The sequence below is a fragment of the Equus asinus genome, chromosome 22 (assembly GCF_041296235.1).
Source record: "Equus asinus isolate D_3611 breed Donkey chromosome 22, EquAss-T2T_v2, whole genome shotgun sequence".
Lineage (NCBI taxonomy): Eukaryota > Metazoa > Chordata > Mammalia > Perissodactyla > Equidae > Equus > Equus asinus.
The window spans coordinates 23,862,552-23,879,707 of NC_091811.1; the positions used below are offsets into that span (position 1 = coordinate 23,862,552).

At 44.0% G+C, this 17,156-nt stretch overlaps 1 protein-coding gene across 7 annotated transcripts in view; it reads left to right on the forward strand.

The window, feature by feature from the left end:
• Window positions 1-17,156, forward strand: part of ETV6 (ETS variant transcription factor 6) — a 223,291-nt gene that overhangs the window by 54,964 nt on the left and 151,171 nt on the right. The gene's annotated exons all lie outside the window — the stretch shown is intronic.

Below are 17,156 nucleotides of genomic sequence, written 5' to 3' on the forward strand. Positions count from 1 at the left end.
TAGAATGGGGATAATGATATCTATTTGATACAATTCTTGTGATGATTAAATGACCTAACATACCCATGTACATTTCCCTGGCTTCCAAATGTTTGCCCATCTCAGAGTGTTTTTTAGATGTAAAACATTACTCATTTTGACCTCTTTCAGGCTTTGTGAGCCTAGACTTCCCATTAAGATCAGATTACCTGTTTTACTATAGTTGTAAACCATTGTTTTAATAAAGTCTCCTAGTGAATGGTCTTGTATGTTTCCTGAGGAAACTAACATGTTTCCTTTCCTGTTTCTCAAACATGCCAAGCACATGCCTACCTCAGGGCCTTTGCACATGCTCTTTCTTCTACATGGACTTCTTCCGCCAGATAACTGCACAGCTTATTCCTGCACATCTTTGAGGTATCTGCTCAAATGTCACCTTCTCAGAAGGGCGTTTCTGGACCACCTGATATAAAATAGTATACTCTCTTTCTTTCTGTTGTACTTACTTTATTTTTCTTCATGGTACCTATTTGAAATAAATATTTAGTACCTCTTTAAACCTCCTACTAGAACAGTGGTTCTCAACCTTGGATGTTGATTGTAATCACCATTGGAGCTTTTATAAATTCTAAAGCCATGCTGCCCTCAGAACAATTAAATCAGAAACTCTGGGGAAGTGACCCAGGCCCAGTATTTTATAAAACTTTCCAGATGATTTTTGTGTGCAGCCAGGGTTTAATCTAGAACCATACTACAGAGAATGTGGACTGGTAGCCTCGGCATTAGCTGAGAGCTTATTAGAAATGCAGGTGCTAGGCCCCACCCCAGACCCAGAGTCTGATCCTGCTGTTTGGGAAGATCCCCAACATCCCCAGATGATTTGGATGCCTTTGAAGTGCAGGACACACTGCACTGGGATGTAAGCTAGTGGCATCATTGTGCTGTGGTCTTAGAGCCAGAACAGTGCTCAGCATATAGTGAACCCTCACTAAATATTTATTGGATGAATGATGAATTAAATTTGGAGATAAGAGGAGGAAGGAGTTGATAAGAGAGAGAGGACAGAGAAAGAGAGGGAGGGGAAGACACAAAAGAAAACAGCTCTGCCCTGCCCGTGTTCTCTGGGCGCACGTATAACCAAGGCTGCTCTTTCCTGTTCTCTGTTCCCAATCAAAACTTAACCAGCCTCGTGTCCCAACATCTCATGGGCTTGCCTCCAGCTCACTGTGCTTTCCAAGGTGACAGCTGACTAATCAAAGATGTTGTGATAATGAATTGCCTAACTAGCCGGCCCTGCGTCTTCTCCTTAAGCGTATATTGATTAGGGGCATGCTGAAACCAATTAACCAATTAAGTAATAATTCAGGAAGCCTTCATGGACTACCTGCATGTCTTAACATGACTCTAAAGGCTACGGACCAAAGATGGGAAAGATACAACTTACAGTCCAGCAGTAGAGACAGTTATTTAGGTGAATAATTATAACTCGAGGCAAAAAGTGGTCAGTGCTGTAAGACACGTGTAGACGGAGTGCTGTGGAAGGTCAAGAGTAAGTGATTGTTACAGATTGGGGATCAGAGTAGACTTCCTGGTGGAGAGGGCAGGGGACATTTGGTTTGGGAAGGTGGATGGCTGGAACACAGGACAAGTGAGGCATGCTCGTGAGTCTGGGCTATCGTGAAGGCGGTTAGAAGGCAGTGAAGGTGTTGGAGCTCGGTCAGTTCTGCTTTGGGAAGATGATGATGGCTGAGAAAGGCTGATTGGAGAAAGGAGATGAGGGATGCATCAGAACCAGTTTGGAAGTGATTACAGATGATATCTAGGTTAGATGGCAAGGCCCTGATCTTGGGCAGTGGCAGTAGGGTGTAATATATGGAGACAGTTTTGAGAGGTTTTTTGAATATGGAAGATTATGTCTATCTTTGTTATTTAACAGAAATGAATAGGAATTCTTGGGGTGACAAAATTGATAGTTTTGTGAGCCTATACTTTGAAAATGCTACAATATTATTTAATTATAAGTTGTTTCACTTTCATTGGCCATCAGATAGACTGCATTAGTGGAGAGTTAAACACTCTCTTTTTCTGAGAGCTTTCAGTCAGGTTAGATCCTAGTGGTTATTTATTTTGGCTGTTTTATTTTGAAGATGAAGAGAATGAGACCAAGGTATAAAATGATCATCAGAGCCGGGAACGGAGCTCATGCTCACCATTATTGGATATGCATTGAGTGCCAGGTGGTTTGTATAAACATTGTCTCCTTTAATCCTTGTAACAATCCTACTAGCAATCCTAGGTAGCGTTATTTTCATTCTATTATTTTTTTATTGAGATATAATTGATATGTAACATTGTATTAGTTTTAGGTGTACAACATAATGATTTGATATATATGTGTATTGTGAAATGATCAACACAATGTCCATTTAACTTCTGTCACCACATATAGTTACAAACTTTTTTCATGTGATGAGAACTTTTAAGATCTACAGCCTTAGCAAGTTTCAAAGATACTGTACTGTATTGTTAACTATACTCACCATGCGGTACATTACCTCCCCTGAGTTATTTATTTTATAACTGGAAGTTTCTACCTTTTGATCACTTTCACAGCCCCCACCCCCACCCCCACCCCGCCGCCTCTGGCAACCACCAATCTCTTCTCTGTATCTATGACTTACGTTTTTTTTTAGTTCCATAGAGAAGTGAGATCATACAGTATTTGTCTTTGTCTGACGTATTTCACTGAGTTATTTTCATTTTAAAGGTGAGAAAACCAAGACTCAGAGGTTAAATAACTCATGCAAGGCTGCACAGCTAACAAGTGGCGTATCTGGAATTTGAACCCAGGTCTGTCCCAACCAAGGTGCATTCTTCACTGCTGTGCCCTGCTAGCTCCTGAATCAGCACTCTTTCTCACCACTGATGGTGAGTCAACCTTATTAAGGAAGGTCAGACATTGTTTTCCTTATTCTTGGACAAAGTTTTGTTTTCTCTGATTATTGTAAATTCAAGATTTACGACAGTTGATTCTCTCTGTAACGTTGGTGATAATTACACATTGTGACCTTTGGAATTAAAGGCTTTGAGTTCCTTAGAAAATCGCCATTGTAAGAGGGGATAGAGGAAAACTAACCCAGATCAGAGAATTTCTATCAGATTCCTTTGTTAGGTTTCTTATAATAATCAATAAATATTCAGCAGTCCTTTCTTCAAATAAATAGGAGAGCTCAGGGAAATTATGACCTTTGACCTAACTGGATCAAGCCTGCAATCTTGGTAAAAGGGAATTTGCTGAGCACTCTGGGTCTGATGTGAAGAGTTGAAGAAAGCAAGATCTTGCTTTTTACCCTTGTGTTTAAGACCATTTGGATGCCATTAGGTGGAGAGCAGGACTGTGATCTGTGAATTGGGACTGATTTATGCCACCAAGTTCTTATGAGTAGGTGCAGATTCCTTCTCTCTTAAATCATAAATAATAAGGTGGATTTTGATTGCAGGAATGAAAGGGGCAGTGTGGTTAGCAGGGAGCTATCATCCTAGCAGGTGTTTCAGAAGGTGGAGCTGGGGTACTTCTGGCCTTCAGTGCACACAGGTAGATGGATTCTCCTGAGCCTCAGAAAACTTTTATTTTGCCTGTCATTGCTCTTCTGCACCGTGTATGTTAATGTTCTCCTACTCCAAATACGGCGGCAACTGCTCAGCTCCATTTTCTTTCTTTTGCCAAGAAGCAGGCAAGCAGCTCTGCCTTCCCAAGAGAGGACACACTTGGAGCCAAGGGTGCCACATTTTCAGCTCTAATGGTGATTGCTTTGGTTCCTTATTTCATCACGGATTAGGATGCACAGGCAGTGCTAAGTGACACGCAGCCCATAAAGCATGCCTACTTCCTGCTGATTTCATGGTTCTGCAGGAGAGGCCGTGCACGGGGATTAAGAAAGACTGGAGCAACAAGCAGGGGTTCTGTGGACTATTTACTTACCCTAAAGGGAATAACTGTCCTTTTGAAAGGAACACAGCTGCTTTTTTCCATTGTATAATAGTGTGATGCTGTGGGGTGTGTGTGCGCGCACACATGCTGAGGAGTAAGGAGCATCCATCCGTCTCTAGCTGTCATGTCTGAGAACATTAATAAAAGGCTCAATCTCATGCACCTGCAGGTGATCACAGGACAGCTATTGAAGCATCCAAAGGAACAATGTCTTTGTCTTCTGGCTCGTTTTGGCAAAATTTGGGAAAGCTTGTCCAAGGCTCCTCCTTAGAGGATGTTCTTTCGGACAGTTCTTCTATAGTTTGCCATTGTTGATGATCACCGGGAAGTTTGCACTCAGACAGACTCTAGGCTATGAGTGGCCCTGCTATTCCCGAGTGCCCTCCTGGTCGGTGGTATCTGACCCTCCTGCTTCCTGCAGCAGCGTGTTCTGCAGCTGATCGATGTGGATTTTCAGTGGAGAATTAACAGCCTGGAAGTGGAGTTCGCTGAGTCTCCACAACCCTCATCACATGCAATGTCTTTCAGGCTGGAGAGAAAAGAACAAATAGAATGTCAGCGTTTGAAACAAGCTTCTATAAAACATTGGGGAAAAGTCAGACTTTGTATAAATCCAAGAAAAAGAGAGAGAAAGTGAGGCCCATAATCAAAGATTTGAGATAGCTTTGGGAAGTTTCCAAAAAATAGTGCTCCAAAGTGAGCAGTACTTGGGATGTGTATTTGAGAAGCTCTTTCTGATGCCGCCATCGCACTGGTGGCATCGCCCCACACTGGGCACCCTGTCGCCTGACCAGCTCCCTCCTCTCTGTGGAGTGGTCATCCTTCCATACCTCACCTTCCTTCCTCATCCCTGCCAGCCCAAAGTCTCACACCCTGCTTGACTGCCCCCTACTTCTGTTGGCACCTCTTCCCAGGCTAAGTGGGTATTTTGAAGTGACTCTGACTGGAGTTAAAAGCGCATGGCAGGACTGGCTACACAATTTGCGGGGCTCAGTGCAAAATGAAAATGCAAGCCCCTTGTTGAAAAATTGTGAAGAATTTCAAGGTAGCCACAGCAGAGCATTCAAACTAGCCCAGACAGGCTCAAACAAGCACAGGGTCCCTGTGCAACTTCACACATGAAAACCAGTCTGATGCTCAATATTGTGTTTCTGAATAAGCAGGGGTCCATTTTAGGGCTACCTGACGCTCACGCTCAGTCAGTGTGAGGGCCTTTGGCAGATCCCTGACCTGTGATTCAGAAAGCGTCATTCAGACTGGAACTGCCCAGGGTCTGAGTTTCTCTCTCTTTTTTGAAGTTGTTGGGGCTGTGCAGAATGTATTTGTTTAGTGTTTTGTCCAGTCCATTAGGGCAATCAGTGTGGTTTCTCTGGCATCTTCAGAAATGGAAGCAGACCGGATTAAATCAAGGATGTTGAAGCTACTCCGGGGCTAGCTGAGCTGCCACCCTGTCATCAGGCCCACAGGGAGAGGAAGCTGAAGCCTAAGCCTTGGGGAGCCACGTCAGTGGAGTCTGGGATCCATTTGCTCCAGGCAGAGGCCTGTGTCTCAAGTTAGGAGGCACTGCCTCCAGGTCTAGCATCGTATTGATGTTCTTTGGTGAAGAAGTGTAGTCCTTGCTCAGAATTATTTTACAAGCTCTTTGGGCAATGTAACGCATATTAAAAATACCAACAAGCTTTAGACCCGTGGAAGATACTGATCTCCCAGGTCTACAACGTGGTAGAGACACTACGTGCTGTAGGTAGGGGAGTGAAGAGATTTCCTTTCCTGAAGGACAAGCTTTTGTAGTGTTTCCTGGACTGAGATGAAGTCACGCCAGCCCGTCTTCACTCACCAGCGGTGGCGAGGAAGGACTGGCTGACAAATTATGAAGCTAGCCCATTTGTCATTTTACAAGATGCTAAATAAAGATGAATTTATCTCTGGCCAACACCAAGAGGCCTCAGTGTTCCGCACGGTGAGAGTCTCGAGGTGCTGTGGTGCCTTTGGGGTACTAGGGCAGAGTCACGGGGAGCAGCCTGGCCAGCAAGTCTTGGGGAGGAGAAAAGCAAGTTGAGGCACTAAAATCCAGCAAGGGTGGGACTGGGGAGAGGGACAGGAGCGGAAATGGGGGAGTGGAATATTAGGACTGTCAACAGAGTCTCTTCCCCCTTTCTTCCTTCTGCCTTCACACTGGACCATTCGGCTCTTCCCTCACTGAAATGGGAAGTGGTCATGTGGTGACATCCTGGGCATGGGCCTCTGTGGCATGGGCATCCTGGCACACTTGCTGGCCCTGAGTCATCCGGGAAGTGAAGGCGTCTTGTAGGACCTCCTCTCCCGATGTCGCCTCAGGCTTCTACTGTACAGGAAATGTCTGGTCTCCCACTAATCAGCAGCTATGAACAAGACTAGTGCTAGTTTGTACAGATTTGGCAAAGGGGTGGAAGCTGGTGGTTATTTGTATTAGTGCTGATAGAAAGAGAAAGAGTAGATACCTGAAAATATTCGGAGGACGTTCTGAGGATGCTATTAGCAGGTTCAGTCAGCTACAGCCTTCATCTTTAAAAGTCACAGAGCAATTAGCACAGTCATGCCCCAAATGATCCTCGAAAGCACTGTCACGGCAGAGTTCTGGATTAAAGTGAAAAATCTGATTGGCAAGGCTGAGGTGTGTAGCAGAAAGAGCATAGGTTCTTGGGGTCAGGAGATAGTTCTGTGTCCAAATCTTAGCTCTGTTACTTACTGACTCTGGGACTTAAATTCTCTAAATGTTGGTTTCCCTGTAAAATCAGGATAAAAATTTCTTGCCCAGTTGTTTTAGAATTGAACAAGGTAATGTTTATAAGATATCCAGCAGAGGGTCTGGCACCCTAGAATATAATAGGTGCCTAATTAATGTTAGATTTCTTGTTTTTCTTGTGAGAGTCAGGATGCGTGTATTCAGTTCAGTCGTGGAAAGTTGGAGTAGTGGGAAAAGCCACCTGTTAAAATTTATGGCGTGAGCTTTTCACCTGTGACCAAAATTGTCTATGACCTTGGCATTTTTAAGAGCTGTAATTAGGTAAGAGGATATCATAGGTTAGCTCTGTGGAAATTCTAGAACTTGAACATTATGCTTTTGTTCGCTTGGAGATGGGGCTAACACTGTAAACTTAGCTGGCGTGACTATATGTGATAATTAGGGGCAGGGAGAGCTGGAAAGTTGAAGCCCATAGATAATCCCAGTGTCTCATTTTAGCCACTAACAATTCTTCTCCCACCAAGGCTGCCAGAACTGCTAACAAGGAGAAAAATTGACTGGTTTGAGTTTCCTCACCTTGTCTTCTCCCCTGCTCATCCTCAGCAGAGGTGCTAATGAACAGCAAAATGGCCAAAAGCGAGCAGCTCCAGGGAGGAGAAGCAAAAGGCTTAGATAATCTACAAACTGGATAATAAGTTTGAATGATTGAATTAACTCCAGTAGAAAGAACAAATCCACGTGGAATACATTGTCAGGAGCTAAATTAACACATGAGAAGCAAAGCTTTCCTTTTCGAGTTTTGTTTTGAGTCTAGTGGTAGATATTTTGGGACACTGTCGCCTGTTACATCTGCTGACTGAGGTTGGGGTGCTCTGAAGGAGTTAAACCCTTCTAAGGACATCCAAGGGGTCTCACCCTCTCCTAGCCTCCTTACCTCCAAGTATAGAATCAGAAACCAAATCGACTTCTCTGAAAATAAAGAGAATTGAGATTGCTCTCCCGAGCGCCAATCCTCAGGCGCTCCCTAAACTGAGAGAAATGGATGACCCCAGTGTTGCAATCTTTGCCCGTTGCCAGGCAAGGCCAGTCCCAATGAGGGAGAGGCGTTTTATTGTCTGCCTTACTTTAGCCACTATGTGGAGAAGTCCTCTAATGTAATTAATGCTGTGGTGCTCACACTGTAGTGTTCATCAGAATCACCTAGAGGGCTTTTAACAACAGTTTGCTGGGCCCTTCCCCTAGACTTTCTGGTTTACTGGGCCTGGGTTAGGACCAAGAATTTGCAAATCTAAAAAGTTCCCGGGTTCCTGGGACCGTACTGTGAGAACCACAGTGTAATGAATAAGAAGATGAACTCAAATCAGTCTACCTGGGTTTGATTCTCAGATCTCTCACCTGATAGTGGTGTAACTGGGTGGTTATGGTTTTGGGAGTCTCTTAGTGCCCACGTTTTCTCATTTGTGAAATGGGCATACTAATGTTTCATAGGCTTGTGAGCGTTAAGTGAATTAATACATAAGCCTTTGGAATATTGCCTACTGTGTCGTAAGTATTCATTGTAGACCAGCATGACACAGTTTTGGGCTCCTTATAACAATCAATATCATAGCTGATATTTACTGAGCACTTACTATATGCCAGAGACTGAAGAAGTCCTTTACAAGGATTATCACATTTAATACCTGTAACCCTCTCTGCTTCCTTTCTCGCTTCCTGCCTTCCTTCTTCCTTCCCCTTTCTTTCTATCATCCCTCCTCCTCCTCCCTCCCTCCCATTGTCTTGCTCTTCATAAACAGTATTGTAACAAAATTAATAAAATATTGAATAAAAAAGAAAATGCACATTTGTTGTCATGAAGTGTGACCTTCAAGAGTATGAGCTCTTTGGGGACTATCCCCTCTTCTTCGTCTCAGTGTCCCACTGTGGTACCAGGCATGTAATCAGAGTTTGGTGAACGTTTATTACACAAGTCGTGTCATCCTGACAAATCAAACTAGATTTATCCATCAGTGTTCTCTCCTGGTTCTTTGTCCTGTCCTGGCTTCTCCTAGACTGACTCATTGGTGAGTTTAGTCTCTGTTCTTTCTTCCCACAACTGCGGGTACACACATGCCAAGCCAAGGTAGTATTGCTAACTGTTTACAAAGCTTTTATTTCACTGGCTGCTACCTGGACTACCTGTCAACATTTCTAAAACAAGTGCCCCTTGGGACAAGGGCAGGTCTTCTTGAGAGCCTCCAGGAAGCATGTGGGACCCCTGGTTGGGGAGGGTGGAACGCGTACTTCTGAGAGTTCCTGGAGAGAGAGCAGGCCATCTGAAGCCTACCTGTGCCGCCTGACCCAGCAGAATTGGCTTTGGTCTGAACCGCCCTTCCCCCCCCAACATAAGGGATGCTGGTCACCTGACTCTTGTTCTTGTAGGGCTGTTGGTTGTCAGGTATTGCCCGGTTACAGTTGGTTCAAACTCACAGCGAAACTATGACTACCTCCAGATCGCAAGCAGGTCAACTGCCTGAGTCTCCGGTTACTCTTGCACTTCAGGTTTCCCTCCGACAGGTCCTAATAGGGGCTAGTTTTGCAGAGTTGATGTGGCCAGGGCTTACGGCAAGGTTTAGGATTTCTGGGTACAGCATTCTTAGCAGGTGTCTCCTAGGGTGAGAATGTGTTCTGAGGGTTTGCAAGGAAGTTTCCTTCCATGCAAAGCGTGTCCATGGATCTTTAGTATTTGCAGCCAATCATGTGGATTGGGTCTGTGCCGGTCAGCACCAGGAGAATTTATACTCAGGGGAGAATCTGTAAACTATGTGATGTTTCAAGGGTTGATTTTCTCGTTGTTTCTCTTTGCTTGTCCCATGACTGGGTACTACATAAACATTGATTGAGAATCTGCTCTGTGCCAGGTACTCTGCTAGGTACTAGTGGGGGTGAGGGAATAGAATACAGAGGTGAACAAGACCTGGCCTTCAGGAAGCCTTTTTTTCTGCTCTGTGTATCAGTAGAGGGTTGAGTGGGTGACAGGAATAAGGAGCTGGGAGAGGGGTAACTGAGAAATAATGATAAGCCTTAGCGAAGTCAGAATGAAATATTAACTTGGAAAATTGTTTAGACAGTTCACTAAGGTATTTGTAGTAAATATGTATCTAGATGTGGCGTTTGTCTGGGTGTATGATCCGTGCTGGAGAACTTTGCAGGCTTCCCAAACTGGTTGCATGTGACCGGCGCTCTGCATTAGCACAAAGCTGTGTAGGGGAGACCCTCCTTGTTATATGACACCAAGATTTTGAGTAGAGCTACTCTAGTGTCTTATCCTCCTACCGTTGGGTTCTCCACCTTCCCATTTGGGAAGACTGGAGTTTTCTGACCATGTATTTCTCCTATCATGAACTGGCTACCACCCCCATCTCTGCCCTTTTTTCCTATCGGGTTCACCATGGGTCAGGGGGCATCTTTTCTCCAGGATCCATTCCCTGCCAGGAATTGGCAGGGAGCTTTTAAGACTTATATTTCTTTTTTTCTTTTTACTCAACACTTAGTCTGGTGCTAAATACTTACATGTCTTGCTGTGAATATGTGTGTGAATGGATTGGTCAGAATTCCAAGATTGAGTTGCAAGAAAATTCTTTTGTTTTGTGTTGGACATGGCTTGACGTGAGAAAAGGTACTGACAAGGACTTGGCAATCCTGAGGGTTTCGTTGGAAGGACATTTGCCTTAATGTGTTGACCTATTTTGTAACAGACCAGGATGGGGTTTCCCTTTTACCTACTATTTCAACAAAGTTAAGTGCATTAAAAGTCTATCTCAAAGGCAATATATGTTTTTAAAATTTCAGAATAGTGTTTGCAGGTGAGTTACGACTTCCTCCTCTTTGTCTCATAGGACTCACGTATATACTCTTAGCATCTGGACTGCTATATTATTTTGAGTGTTTGTTACTGTCTCATATGACTCCCTCCACTTGCCTCAAGGGTGGGCAAGAATCGTGTCTTACCATTTCTGTGTCCAGGATGGATTCACGGTGCCTCTCATTGGCACACAGTATGTACTCAGGAAATGTTTATGTACTCAAGAAGCGTACTCAAGAAGTGATCAAATGAATGGATACCTTGACTTCTGAGAGTTCTTAAGGGCATTCCAAATGGCAGAGGGATGTGTTTGGAAGAAGAGGCATGAGGAGGCAAAGGGGAGGGGAGAGGTCAGTTGTATCCAGAACTCAACAGTAGTTTCATCAAGAAGCATTACCAGAGGGGGCTGGCCCAGTGGCGCAGTGGTTAAGTTTGCATGTTCCGCTTCAGCGGCCCGGGGTTTGCTGGTTCGGGTCCTCAGTGTGGACATGGCACCACTTGGCAAGCCATGCTGTGGCAGGTGTCCCACGTATAAAGTAGAGGAAGATGGGCACGGATGTTAGCTCAGGGCCAGTCTTCCTCAGCAAAAAGAGGAAGATTGGCAGCAGATGTTAGCTAGGGCTAATCTTTCCCACCCCCCTAAAAAAAAGAAACATTACCAGATATTATTGATTGGATGTGGGGAAAATGATCCAGTTGTTCAGTATCCTCGACCATGGTTATATTGGGTTCCCACTATGCACACAGCTCGTGCAGTGGATAGGGAAAATTAAAATGATGTGATTCTGCATAATCTAAGTGGGAAGATAATCTATCAACACAAATAATTTAAAAGTACGAACCCATTCGGGATTAAGCGTATGAGTGCTTAGGCTGGAGAGAAGAGAAACCCCTCCTCCTATGTGTCACATACTGTATAATACTGAGATCGGAGCCTTAGACTCACACACAGGATTTCATTTAATCTGTACAGCCTTTCAAGATGGGTGTCTTTATCTCCAGTTTACAGACAAGGAAACCAAGATTCAGGGGCCAAGTCACTTGAGCAAAGTCACCCAGCTAGTAAATGTCAGTGTCAAGATTTGAACTTGTCGTCAGGGAAGAGATATTATCTATACTGTGGAGGGTAGGTAGGCTATGAATGGGCAGAGGGAGAAGGACACCAGTTTGCAGAGGCCCTGCCTTGTAGCTAGCTCTGAGGATGTAGCCTGCCCAGCATATATATAAACACCACCCTGGATGACAGGCTGTTGAATGTGCTGTGTGTTTAACGCTCCCAGCTGGGAAACTGGTACAGGAGAAACCTTATAGAATACAGATGTGCCCACATCCCATAGGCTACTAAGGCTGTTTGTACGCACACACAAGCCAACTGCACGTCTCACGGGACTAACTTTTCTGACATAGGCACCACATAGAAATCATCTGTAAGGGCCCTCCTCCTTGTAGTAGCAATGTTCGAGGGAGCTTCCTGTTCTATTTGTGGTGTCCATGTTTCTTTCAATCATTTTACGTCTGTCCCTCATCCAATCACTCATGAAGTTACTTGAGGGGAATATTAATCCTAAAGAAAGACTCAGGGAATAAGAAATATGAAGAGCTAAGAAAATATAGCCTCGAGTAGAACTGGAGCTGGCTTTCCAGTTAAGACTCTTGATTCAAAGTGTGAGGAGTGAACTCGATTTACATCATTATAAAAAGTGAAGAACATATTATAGCACATGTTCTATATAGGCTGCATCACACGTGTCGGGGAGAAGACCAAGGTTTGGTGGTCCACAGGTCCGTGCAGGGTGCTACAACCAAGTGCCCCTGTGATGGCTCCATGGGAGCTGACCCTGGCAGGAGAAGGTGGCTCTGTTTGCAGTTACAAGACTTGGTGATCCGTACTTCAGTACATGGGGCTTAGATAAAGGCTCCTGTTGCCTGTCTGTTCCTCTTTTGTTTTTTGTTTTTTTGCTCCCCAAATGCCCCCAGTACATAATTGTATATTTTTAGTTGTGGGTCCTTCTAGTTGTGGCATGTGGGATGCCACCTCAACATGGCCTGATGAGCAGCACCATGTCCACGCCCAGGATTCGAACTGGAGAAACCCTGGGCCGCAGAAGCAGAGCACGTGAACTTAACCGCTCAGCCACGGGGCCGGCCTCCCCCTCCCATTCCTCTTTTAAGCTAGATATTCGTTCAGCACAGAGGAGTAAATTAGGGCTGGATTATACACTGGTAAGCACTAGTATGCCTCACAAGAGAATAGTCTACACCTTAAAAATTAGATTATGTTACTTTACAGTGATAGAGGAGATGGGGCTGCCCTTGAGGCTGTTTGGAGATCCCCTTCAAAGTTAAGACTTACGACACTAGTTTTACTGTCAAATTGGATCATAGTCATTTATAATTAAAGGAAAGCATTTAAACGTATGTATTGTTTATTAAACATTTAAACCACTTTAAAAGATTTTTTTAATTGAAACTTTTTACGTAGTAACCAGCTACCTCTGCCTGACTTCTTCACCTTTAACCATATACTAGCATTATTGTTCCACAGTTGTAATCAGTAGTTTATCTAGAATCTAATACTGCTTTTAGCATTATTTAATATTGAAATAATAGTATGTAATATTGTATGTAGGGCTTTATAGTTTGTAAGACACTTTGACATGCGTTATCTCTGTTATTTTTGATAGCTCTATGAATTGCACTGACCTGACCTGCAACAGTTTAAGGTCCTGTTTCTAAATTGAGTTTTGCTCGAGTGTGACAAACCATGGCAGTCAACATGATCTAGCTTTAGCCTTATCACTGTTTCCTGCCCAGGCAGGTAAGATCTGCTAAAGGAAGGAGCAGTTGCCAAATGGCCAGGTGTGCCAGTTCGTGGCCGACAAGGGGCAGCTGTCAATTGAACTTTGCCCATGTTTTCAGGATTTTATCTGATCTTCTGGGTGTACTGGTGAGTATGCTCCTGTGGGTGGGAACATTTGGCTTGGAGACCTATTTAAAGGCTTTGTACCTTTAGCTGAAGAAATTTTCTGAAGGTCCTGTAAGCACCAGCTGTTAGGCAGCCATCTTGAAACAGGTAGGGGTTGGATTGCCATTCCTAATAAATGGACTCTCCCAGGATCTGAGAGCGTTGCTCCCTGGGTCACCTACTGTGCTAAGAATGGAAAAGGAGGTATGACAGGAGTAGGCAGTTTCCTAGTCCTATTTGGTATGACTGCTGGCAGTTTGATGATTCGCTCCTTAACCTCGAGGCAGTCTCAACATAACTGACTCATGCCATGGGGGAGATAGTGGCCTTTGAACTCCTGGTCCAATACAATCTTTACTTTGGTTAGATACCATCTTGATCTCTGGAAAGAAACGTGCCCTGGGCTACTGTTTTATTGATTCTTCTCTCCACAAAATAACTAGTGTCTTTTAAGATTTTTTTTTTCCTCACATGCCTGAAGTTGAAGGTCATCTCTTTTGTAGTGAACCGTTTTCCCTGTGGTGTGCCAGTTGTGTGGGTTACGGCCAGGAAGACTAGCTGTCCTGGGTTCTATCCCTAGGTTTTTTGCTGATTCAAAAAGGCATTTAGTGTCTCTCTACCACTTTTTCTACATTTGTTAAATAAAGAGGGGAGTTCATAAACATGTATACGCTTCTGGGGGACTTTTCTGTGCAAGTGAAAATTATTATTGATGCAACAGCAGGCCTTGCTGCCAGCTTCGAGGGGTGCCTTTTACTCTCCCTGGAAAGAGGCCAGCAGTAATGATAGAAACACAGTGCATTTGACTTTGACAACTCCTCCCTTCCCATCCTTAAAAACACACTCCACCATTTAAGAGAACAGCAACAGACCTTCGGCAGAGCCTATGCCTATGCATGCCTTTATAGGTCTTTGGGATTGTGATGAGAAACCCTACCTTTCACTTGCTTCCTGATACCTTGGCATTTTAGAGGTGTCTGGAAAGAAAAGTGGCAGAAAAGCAGTATAACCTGCTTGACAAGTCTTATATAAACAGAGGAAGTCCAATAAGGCTCCTGGTCTGGGATTGCCAAACTCAAAGAAGCCAATTGTAGTGTGCACAAAGGTGCAAGCGGCTGAGACCCAGAGAGCTCCTAGGAGGCCTGTACGCAGGCAGGACCCAGAGTTGTAAGGACTGAAGGTCCATCACAGCCCAGGGGTCCAGCTGAGTTCAATGACTGTTGACTGCTTGGTAAGATGGCGTTGTTACCTGAACTGACCATGTTGCTGGGTGGACACCTGACAGTTGCTCTTGCTCTGCTATCCCATGACCCTGTCACCTCAGTCCTCTAGGCTTCATCTTACAGGTGTAGATAATGGTGTTGGTATCTCTCTCCACTGGAGAACGTGGGTGGATTTGCGACCTTGATTTTGATTTTCCTTTTTTGCTTTGGAGGACCCAACAATCAGCCCATTCGAGTGGAAGTAGAAGGAGACAAAGCCTTTCCGATGGCCCCTGTCCCTCAGTGGGCTCCCATTTGCCCTTCCCTAGAAAACTGTATTGTTCAAATCATGCTTCCAGGAGATCAGAGAAGGTGCGAAAATGCCTTTCCCAAATATGTATACAGGGCAGCTTTACTACAAGTCAGTGAATAGGGGAACCCTTTGACACGCTCCCTGGTGTAACCCTCTCCTTGGTTCACATCCTTTCTACTCCATTCTAGGCCAAGTGCCTCCAGTGCTTTTCGTAACCCAGAAAAGGTGAAGATGAGACCACTTTTTGTGCCACTGCTCTTTGTGAACAGGAAGGGTTGCCTGGGAGAAATTATTTAAGTCTAAAGTTTTATGTTAGGAGTGGCTCTCTCCACTGCAATACGAAGAGTCAGGAATAAATCAAAAAGGCAGTTTTTGATCTTTAGGATGCTGTGATATATAAAATAAAAACAGTCTCCTTATTCAGGGTTCTTTCTCAGCACCTAGCACCTGGTGTTTAACAACAAAGATTTTGGTGAAAATGTAACTAGACGGCTGAATGAATGGGTGCTACTTAAGTCCAAGTATTTCTCTTTCCTGATCAGATGGTTTTCTACTTATCCAAAATTACATGTAGGAAGAATTTAGGATGCTTACGGAGAAAAATGGGTGCTGTGTGTTTCTCCATACTATTTCTATATGAAAGCAAGAGCTTGCTAAGCTTTCGAAGTCTTTGGAGGTTTTGAAATTACCCACTGATATTCTCCAGAAGAGAAGAAAGAACAATTTTTTTCTACCTTCTTGGCTGATAAGGAAAAGCGAATTTCAGAAAAACATGGGACGGAACAGGAAGTGTTTAGAGGTTTAGTCATACTTGTTAGGTATGAAAGAGCCCCACTGCATTCTCATATTGTTTCTTTTATGGACTTAACACTTCCTACTTTGAGAATACCTTCCTCCCCAAGGGCTCAAAGCTCTTTATAGTCATTAATCTTCATCCTGCTTCTTTTCTTAAAAACTTGAAATGTTAACTACCATTTAGCTGGTGTCATACCAGCTAAAACGTCCAGCTAAAAGCATTTTATCTGTCTGGGTCTATTAGCTCAGTTGAGAACATGGCCCTATTGAAGGCAATAGGGGAACCAATAGTCCCAATTTCCCTGGGACTTTCCTGGTTTTAGCACCAAAATCCCACATCTCAGGAACTGCTTCAGTCCCAGGTAAAGGAGGACAGTTGGCCATCCAAGCAGGTGACCAGTGCAGGTAGCCCTGCATAACGAGAAATCCTCCTGCCCCGAGGTCCTCACCTTCAGCCTTCAACCAACTGCCTTAGAAATGCCCTAGACCATAGTATGTGAATGGTGCAGTGCAAATCTTTAATAGCACTTGGCAGAAGAAGATTCTAAGCACACAGTCATGAAATTAGAGAAATTCAAAATAGGTAGAGAGATCTTTGTGTCTACAAAGTAAAATTTCTGATTTCTTGGGGTTTTTTTTTTTTTGTCTACTCTCTCTCTCTTTGCTACAGTGTATGGTGAAAAACGAAAACAGGAACTGATAACTACCTGATTTCTGAAACAAGAAGTGTGATTTCAGATACTTCTGTTAGTGTCAGATTTTTCATCTGAGAAATGAGGATGCTAATCTTGATTTCTAGGGTCCCTTTCTGCTCGAATGTACTAGGAAAGAAACAGGAAGTAGGAAGCAGGAGAGGTCAAAAAGAAAATGGACTCCATTTCCTTTAATACGCTCTACTCGCAAGGAGGACATTTTCCATTAAGTATAGATTTGTCCGCATACCTAGGGCATTTCCACCCATCATATCCCACCCCATCTTTTTCTACCATCTTACACCATGTTGTTTGAATGCGCTGCTTGTCAGTGCCAAGGAGGGAGTGGGTGGCCACCATTGTTCTCCAGGTGCACCTTGTTCTTAGGACATCCTGATACCAGGCCTAAAGACGTTACCCTGGGTCAGAATATGCTCTGTTCTGTTCAAATTGCCCAACTCCAGGGTAGCAGTCATCTTGTGAAACACTAGAACTTTCAAAAACTTTCTAATATATTTTCTACTGTCTTCCACGAGTCCATGGTACCACTTTCATTTTGCCGAAGATCCTCACTCCTCATTTTGGGGAGAAAATGTAGAAAGATCATGGCTTTGGAATCTGACATACCTTGATTCAAATTCTAGCACCAC